Source organism: Drosophila suzukii, chromosome 2L (assembly GCF_043229965.1).
Source record: "Drosophila suzukii chromosome 2L, CBGP_Dsuzu_IsoJpt1.0, whole genome shotgun sequence".
NCBI classification, from domain to species: Eukaryota; Metazoa; Arthropoda; class Insecta; order Diptera; family Drosophilidae; genus Drosophila; species Drosophila suzukii.
The window spans coordinates 13,490,152-13,499,525 of record NC_092080.1 but is presented as its reverse complement, the minus strand read 5'-3'; positions in this window follow the sequence as shown (position 1 = coordinate 13,499,525).

The window sequence follows — 9,374 nt, the reverse complement described above, 5'->3', positions numbered from 1 at the left end:
CCGTCAAGCATATTTCAAAAACTCAACTCCTGAGTGTGCTAAGTGCCTGCTTACAAATACATTTGCGTAAGGTCTTTTCCTCGCTTTCGGGCCCTCTTGTATATCACTTTTATTTGAGTTTGCGTTTTACATTAGGCATATTACGCATACGCCAGCGTGCCGCACGTCGCATGCATTATCCTAGAAGGCCCACCCATCTTCTTTTGCTGGCGAAGTGAAATTAGGAGATTATGATTTTTGCCTCCCTGCTAAGCTCGCCTAATGGCTTAAGCTTATGTTTTTCAGCACATTTTACTCGTAAGATTTTGCAGGAAAAATTCCACAACTAATTTCCTGTTAAATTATGAGATTAAGGGATATACATATTTTTTAAAACAGTTTTGTTAAATTTTTTGCATTTTAATTGGATTTATTTTCAAAAATATTTTCAAGCTTACTGTATTGTCTTAGACTTCATAAAGTTTCTGCCCGAGCAAGTGAGATTTAAGAAGATGAAGTGCAATAAACAGATGTGATGCTTGGCTGTGTGCAACCTTTGCGCTTTTCTCCAGCTACATTTTCAATTGCAACATTTTTATGCAGTCATGGTAACAAAGAAATCTGCAAGCAACTCACTTAAATATGGATTTCGTTGCATTAAATCCCTTGTTTCACTTCGCCATTTTCCTCCTCGTCCTAAAAGGCTGGATGACTGCTTTGTGTGTTTTCAGCTTTTTATATTTCCAGCATTAGCATCTACAAAATAATATATATGCAGACTTTTTTCAGGGAAAACTTCGTTTCACCAATTTTATTGTTGCTTGTGGGCCATGCATCATTTATGGCAAACATACATAACCAAGAAAATGCATTTTCCTGTTGCTGCCTCAACACATGATTTACTCGCTCACACATGCATAGTGTGGGAAAGCCAGTGCACATTCACATTCACTCGAACACTTGAACACCAATGTCAATGTTTATTGATGCAAAACAAGATTTTCCCGCTGACTGCAGGGAAAAATGGCAAAGGCAAGTTATTCCGTTGAGTCGTGATTTTAATCGGTTTATTTTTACATTGACAAATGGATGTAGCGAATAAGGTCAATGGATTATTTTCTCACAATATTCTTTAAAATTGTTTACGGGCCAGTAAAATTTAAAATTATACGAAAATAAACTCCTTTGATAAATCTCAAATTTATTCAGTCTAAAACAAGCTAAAGATAATAGTTTCTTAGGAAAGAAAGCTAAAACAAACTATGTTTTTTACTTATAAATATACAATAACATGAACTATTATAACTATACTTTTCTATAACCATTTACAGGCCATTTGCCAACATAAATAAATAACAAGCTGAATCATAACATCACCCTTGAACCCAGCTCAAAGGACTCAAGTTTACATTGGTTAATGGATTTAAAATAGTTTCCGACTTGCCTGCAGTTCAACAGGTGAGTTTATCACATTCTGCTACAATTTCTTTACCCCTTTCCCAATACGCATTTGATGCCTGCAGCTGCAACACGAAATCAACACAATTAACAAACTTTAGAAATAAACAGCAACACAGAGTGAGACTTTCATTTGCACTTCAGGAAGACAAAGTAATCATGCTGAAAACACCATAGTATTTGATGCAAACCAACCTGAACACTGTAAGAAACAAAAAAATATTTTGTGAGAAATTTAAATTAAATTTATAAATTCGCGAAATTCGTATATTAACACGGTAGACTTTTCTTAAAAATTATTATTTAAGATGGGGTTAAAATATATAATTTTATGCAATTAAAAAATAGAGCTTAATGATTTAAAAATATTTGAATAGTTGATTAAAAGATGAAGTATAGCTATATAAAAATAAAAAAATAGAGCTTCATAATTAAAAAAATTATTTTATAAATTTTGCAAATATTAAAAAAATAATTAAATATATTTTACTGAATAAAAGTGCTTAAAAAATGATGCTCCATATTCAGAAGAGTTATTTATCTCTTAAAAATCTTTGTTTAAATAATTTTAAAGCATAGAGGAATTGTTTTCCGTGTGCAATGTGTTTCTAAATGGTGAGGAAGACAGCTTTTAATTGCAATCGCTTTGGCGAATTCTCTGCAGGTTGCAGGTTGCGGGTTGAATGTGGCAGGTTGCAGGTTGCTGGCGGGCGAATACCCACCAAAGCCCGGTGACTGATTCAAAGTTTTATTCGGCAGCAAGTGCTGCGCTTAACCAACCCGAAAGCAAACCCCACCAGCGGTGCCGAGCATTAAAGCCAAGTGCAAACATGACAATGACAGGCAACAGGCAACAGGCGATGAGGCGACGGGCAGGCTGCGAGGGGAGATCGAGGGGCTTGGGGTGAGCACTCTACGCATCCTGGAAGGACGACAAGCGGCAACAGCCAAAGATTATTCCTGGTGCTTAAATTTGAGCGTGAGGATGGCTGAAAACGTGAGTGAGATGCGTGTCATGCTCTAATGCTCATTGCGCAATCAGTTGGCCTTAGCTCCTTAACTTGGCTTGAAGCAATGTGAGCGTGACACACAAACAAGCCTTGATTCGTGGCTATTGATTTAAGGAAAATCTGTTCCTTAGAAGGGAATATATGTGGAATATATGTTTGAGTATAAGCTTTAATTTTACCTATTGTCAATCAAAATTTGTATTATGTGATAAAAACCTAATGATTTAAGGGAAATCTGTTCCTTGAAAGGGGATGAAAAGTGTGGGTTGGGGACTTTATTTTAGATTAAAGAGCTGCTTATAAAGGATCTTAAGTTTATTTTTAGATACCTTTTTGTTCCAAGAAATGTTTAAATATATATATATATATATTAGTATTTATATTTTTAAATATAAGCTTTAATTCCATCTAGTGTCAATCAACATATTTATTGTATAATGGAAGGAATCAACTTTTATACAGTTCGTAAAATATATTTTGATACTGAGACATTTAAGGTTATTTTAATATTAGTTAAAAGTATTTTAAATTGAAAAGTCTATAAAATTAAGTAAAATTATAAGTTAAGTTAGATTTGAAAATATCCAGGAAGTTATGATTCGAATTTAAGCCCTGTTTTGGACTAAGGTGAATCCTGTTACGATTCTTAGCTTGTAAACGCATTCCTAACAAGTTATCATGTTAGTGTAATGCGTAACAGTAACACCCACGGTTGGGAGTACATTTTGCCTACAAGTAAACTGATTAGATCCAAAGCTCCGATTTAAGACATGTGGGTAGACCACAGCTTTAAGCCAGCTTCGCAATCAATCATGGCACACGAAATCAATGCCACGTGCAACATTTTTGCATGCCATGAGTGAGTGTGTTGGAAATTATTTGTGGTAATTGTGGGGTTGTGGGTGTGGGGGCTGGAAAGAGTTCTGCCAGTTTCAGGTAGCATTAATGCGCATTTAGCATTCGATTTGGCCCGGCATAAATGTTGATTTTTTGGCACCGGGGGCGGTAAAGTCGTTGATTCTCGTCTAACGTGCCTGGAAATTTAAATGAGCAGGCCAAATAAATATTTGGGGTGCCATCGAAAATCAGTTTCGTGTTCTACTTGTGTTTAGATTATTAGGGCGTAGAGTAAAATGAAAATTAAATTACACACTTTGTGGGAAACATTTTTGCCAACGCATTATTAGACGCTTACTAAAATGCGAAATTTACATTTTAAAAATCAGCGAACGTAAAAGTAAATTTATAAAATGAAATGTATATTTTTATGTAGGTTGAAGTTGTTGCTGGAACAAAATAAATATTGGTCCAATATGTGCGATTTTAGCCGGAGACCTTGGATTCATTTTATTATTAGCATGAAAATGGATCCAAATGGCGCTTGATTATTATTCATTGTCTGCTCATTTCGGCTAACTTTATTCCCCTTAGATTTTTGTACTTTTTCCCCTGCTAAGCGAGCACAGGGCGTCAATTATGCTAACAACCTCAAACACTCATAATCACTCCACAGGCAATCGTTTAGATAAGAGCGCGCCCGTCGCGTTAAGTAAACGCTGCGGGATATGCGAATGGCATTAGGGGAAACTCGGGTCGGAAAAGTCGGAAAAGTCTAGGCGCAGCATTGAGAAACAAAAGCACGATAAATGCCATAAACAAGACCGAAACTTTCGCTGAAGAAAGGAAAGGAGGCGAAAGTCCAATAAAAGTCACGCACTCCATTATAGAGGAGAGTCAGCAGAAAAGTCGGACAAGTCCGAATCGCCGGTCAGGAGTGTATAAAATAAAGAGCTGTGATACAATAATTGCTGGAAAGGAAACCCTTGCGTACAATTTGCAACTAGGTGGCAACACCAAGCCGCTTTCCCCGCTTTTCCTCCGGCTTTGTTGAACCGGTAACAACTCTCTGAGGACGAGATTTATGCGATTGGCGATAAGGACACTCGGCCAAGGAGTCGTCGAGTCAAGTCCTTTGTCGTGTAATGCCATTCGTAAGCGCTCCCAACGGCAGCTCCTTGAGGCAATCACATTGTCCTTATTACTCCCATCCCCCCGATTTTCCATTGTACCGCTTGCTAGTTACAAAATTTCCCTTTCCATGCCGAGTTTTTACTCGATTTTATTGTTCTTTAAATGCTGCTTTCAATTAACATTGAAAAGCAAACAAAAACTTGTGTTTATATTAATTATTCATTTGCAATACCAACTGGCAAGCCTTACACAATTTTTTGTTTGTTTACGCTTTCAGAGAGTAGCATTTTAATTGGCCTATTTCGATTGTTTTTTCCTAGTAACATATTTATGATAATGTCTTCAGTTCTTTGTGGAAAAAGGGGGCGTAAATTGTGGGGCGTGAGAAGTCGGCTTGGTACAGTATAAATACATATTTATGAAAGTTAAGCTTTACGAGTTGCCATAATATTTACTTTTATCGATAAAGTTATTTTTGACAATGTCTAGACTTGTATATTTTTTGCATCGATTCTCCTTGCATTAATTTAAGATATATTTTACAGGCGAAGCTTTTTAAATTTTTTGCCAAAGAAATAACCATTTTCTATTTATAAACGAAAGAGATTTCTTTAGAAAAATTGTATTTTATCTGGGTCGATGAGCGTGTATTTTTCATCACTCATAGTGGGGCGAAAAATCGTGCAAAAGAAGTGAGTGGTGGAAAAGTTTTTCGCATAATTTACAACTATGCTCTACTTAGCATTCCCATTAAGATCTCGCAGCCAACCTGTGTTGACCCCAGGTCCCGAAACGGGAAACTTCACGGTGGCCAAGTTAATGCGGCTACAAATTCGCGCTATCATCGCGAAGTGCTATCGGCGTCATTCATCATGCGCTGCCAAACAATTGACAACAAGGACGAGGAGCTCGACGAGGCGCCAGGACACTAAAATCCTCCGAGTAAATCCAGCATTTACCTGCAAATGAAACTTTTGAATTTTGATTGCGTTCGTTGGCGTTCGTTTTGCGTTGTTGCTGGGGTTCATTGTTATGTTAAAGTGCTTTCTTTTTATCTGCTCCTCAGCTGGGGCACCTCAAACTGGGTTGTCAATGGTGATGGGATACCTAGGTTTCGCAGCAGAAGTGTTCCTTTGTCTAATGTTCAAAGGTGTTGTAAAAAGTTCAATTGAAAATGTGTACTTTAGATTTGAATATAATAATTATAGAAAATCGAATATTAATTGGTAAGCTTGAACGTTAAAACCAGAGCAGAAATAAAGTTTGTTACTGTGTATTATTTGTGAACTTAAATTATATTTAACATTTTTTCTTAAACATAACAATAAAAATAAATAAAATCAAGAATATATATACTTTATGGGGTCGGAAACGCTTCCTTCTGCCTGTTACATACATACTTTCCGACGAATCTAGTGTACCCTTTTACTCTACGAGTAACGGGTATAAAAATATAATGTTGAGGGTTAAGCAGAAATTACAATTTTAGCTTTGTATCAAAATAAATTTAACTCTTCTTTCTAAATATATTCATTTATTAGATTTTACGACTAAGCAAAATAGTACAAATATATTTAAATGATACATATTTTTGTATAGTTTATTATTTCAAAAATCATATAGGAAGTATATATTATATTTTAATAAATCAAAAAATATTGGGAAATGGTTTGGCTTATTTAATCCACATTAGAAAACTTTAAGTGGACACAGAAAATGATTGAATAGTGGAAGAAAATATATCAATTTGATCTGTTACAAAGTACGAAAAAATCCCACCCCTGATAGTTAGTAAGACGGTGGATGAGCTGACAGTTCGGGCACTTCATATGCAAAGTATGATCCACTTAATGCGATTTATAACGCTACTCCTTGGTTTGAAGGGGAGTGAAATGGGGGCCGACTTAATATATATTGGGCAAAGAGTGCTGAGTATACTGCGAGGGAGTGGGTCTGCAACAGCTGTGCGCCGGGTATGGTCTCCATATACGTCGAGCTCGTTTGTTCCGCCTGTCATGCCCATCATCTCCGGCATCCCAATCCCCAATCCGCAACCCACCATCCTCTCATCCTGCCATCCTGTCACCCGTCAGCACTGTCGCCTTCGTCCTTTGCCTTCGATGATGCTGCGCTTTCAGACGGGGGCGATTATGCCGAGTATGCCATTGTTGCCTCAGCCTTAGGAAATCCATTCGAAATCCCCTGTTTAGTGTGAATTTATACGAAGAAAACTCTGTATCTCTGTTTTGCTATCTGATTCTGCTGCCCTTTATGCTGGTGCTTACCTCATAAACTGGCTATATTTCGTTGTTTTAATTTAACGCCAAAAGAAAAAGAGATGCTTAAAAATGGTAATCGCCTTCTTCGAATATCCCCCAATTTTCCCTCTATTCCAGCGCTCTTGTTACATAATTGTGCGCGAACGCTTCCGTTTAAACACTGATTTTTGTTTTTCGGACCTCGAACGGGGACCCAAAGCAAACTCGGGCACCCACGTCGTATGCGTTATGCTGTTAGCCATTGTTCTCCGCCCCGTTTTCCCATTTCCCGCGAGATTTTCCACGGTCGTGTAAACTGCATTCCGCGGATGAAAAGAAGGATGAAGGATGACTGCTTTATGCAAGCATATATTTAAACACGAGTGCCAGTAAACGCAAGCAGATGTCTTCAGTTTGAGGAAGGGATTAAATGTTGCAACATACTTTAATAAAATGGTTATATCAGGAACTGTGTTTAAAACGAATTTAAGCTGTGTATGTATTTTCATTGAAGGTACGATTTGGTAGACTCTTTAAATGGTGGAATTACCCAACAATAAATATCAAAATAAGTTGTACAAATAACAATACACAACATAACAATAAAAACGTTTGAAAACGGAAAATCAAAATAAACTAAAAAATCAAAGAAAAATAATATAGAAATAAATGTGTGATAAATAAACTTGTTCAAGAATTCCGAACTAAAACAGCAATGATACAATCTACAGCAAACAGCCTGTCATCAGAATATCACCTCACTTCACCGGACAATCTCTTATTCAGGAAAATGAAGTATGAAACTTTGTAGTGCCGCAAGAAAATGGTCTTTTAAAAAGTTTTGCCGCCTGCGAGTTGGCGACTCATTAGCAGCTCCTTAAAATGTACTCGAGCAACAGCTGTCAGGCACTCGCACTCGTTTTCACACTCACACCCGTTTATTCAACCCTTGCCACATTTGCAACTCAAGCAAATTGGCTGCCAGGCCGTATTCAAAATGTCGCATGACGGTGGCAAATGTCAACAGAACTCCACATCCAGGTAAACTGACAGCCGGGTCTCCGGAGTCCAACCAGTTGGGTCCTGGTCCCCGATCCTCTGGCGGTTAATTAAAAAATGGAACACTGTCAGTGCGCACACACACAGGAAAAAGTGTTGAGGTCTCGCTGCTGGGAATACCCAGAGTTTTTTACTTAAAGCTGATGATTAATATGGCATTTGGTTTAGTGGGGAATCACACTTCATTTAGTCCGGGAACACTTCATTTTTTTCCTTTTTCAAGCTGCTCTGCCACCTGTCAATGAGCTCATTAAATTGCAATTTGAGTAGATAGCTCAGAGTAAATGGAGCTTGTGCTTCGCTGATTACCAGCAAGTACTCTATTCCCAAGCTTCACATTCCCTGATTTTTCTCTCACTTTCCTGGCAAAGTTGAACTGCATTTATAATTAAATATGTCTGCAGTTTTACTTGCTTTGCCGGTTTTTTGTATTATTTTGCACTTTGGAGTTAAGGGAATTATTTTAGTAAAGCTGCAAAATGATTATGCTGATAGAAGCGTGGCCAGTAAAGAGATAAAAAGTTGGAAAAGTTTTCATATTTGATATAATTCCATTAGGGATTAGTTTGCAAAGGTGTCTTATAAACTTTGTAAGACTAATGGGAATTTAAAGAGGTAATTCTAAAAGAGTGGCTTTTAGAATTTACTTAGCATTGCTTGAAGTTTTAATAAATTATCTAGTTATATCATTGTTTTGATAAAAAAAACGTATCCCATCAAGGACTGCTGAAAATGGGTTGAAATAAATATTTATGAATATAAAATACTTCCAGAAAAAATCCCCAATACCTCTGCCACTTGTTAAATTGCTTGAATTTTTTTAAAGTTAAATCCCGCACTTGAAGACCAATTTCATCTGTGAATACGTGACCATTTCTGATACATATAATTCCCTGACAGACCAATAAAATTGTCACATTTCGCAACATGTTCCTGACAGTTGTTTGTGGCCAGCAGCTTCGTATCCTTCTTCTTTTGAGCCCGGCTCAAACTGTTTGTTGGCCAGTTTATTGTTGGCTTGGGCGGGCGCGAAACGCCCGGCTGATGTTGTTTTTGGGGTGCATGTGCATGTGCATGTGCATCTGCATGCATCATTGAAATATGTTTTTCGCTTACAGCTGCTGCAGAACAAGCCGAGGCCGACTGCGAAAATATTTTAGCAGCAGGGGCAAAGGCATCATCCTGCGGTCCAACCACGATACCGCAGCAGGCGGCCGACCCGAAACCAAACATACATAAAGGGAAAAAGAATGGGCAGCACCAGAGGCAGGGGCAAAACCTTCATTAATCTTATTCAATGTCCGGCACATACTTTAACCCATCCCAGCAAACATATATATGTTTGTATTTGGCCGCAGAGGGGTCGCAGTATAAACAATTTGCACATTTTAAGTTGATTTCTTTGGCATCCCTGGGCTCGCATCCTTGGATCCTCGCAGCAGTCACGCGTTGCATACGTGTGTATTAAGTATACGCCGTGTGTGCTGTCTTGCGAATTGGCTTTACGGCTTCTTGGGGCACGAAGCAGCAACTTTATGTGCATTACGTGCACACAAACAAGAATGAGAACGCAATCCCAGCGATTTCGAGTACGTATCTGCAGCACATCATTGGAAATTGTAATTTTAAATTATCGTGG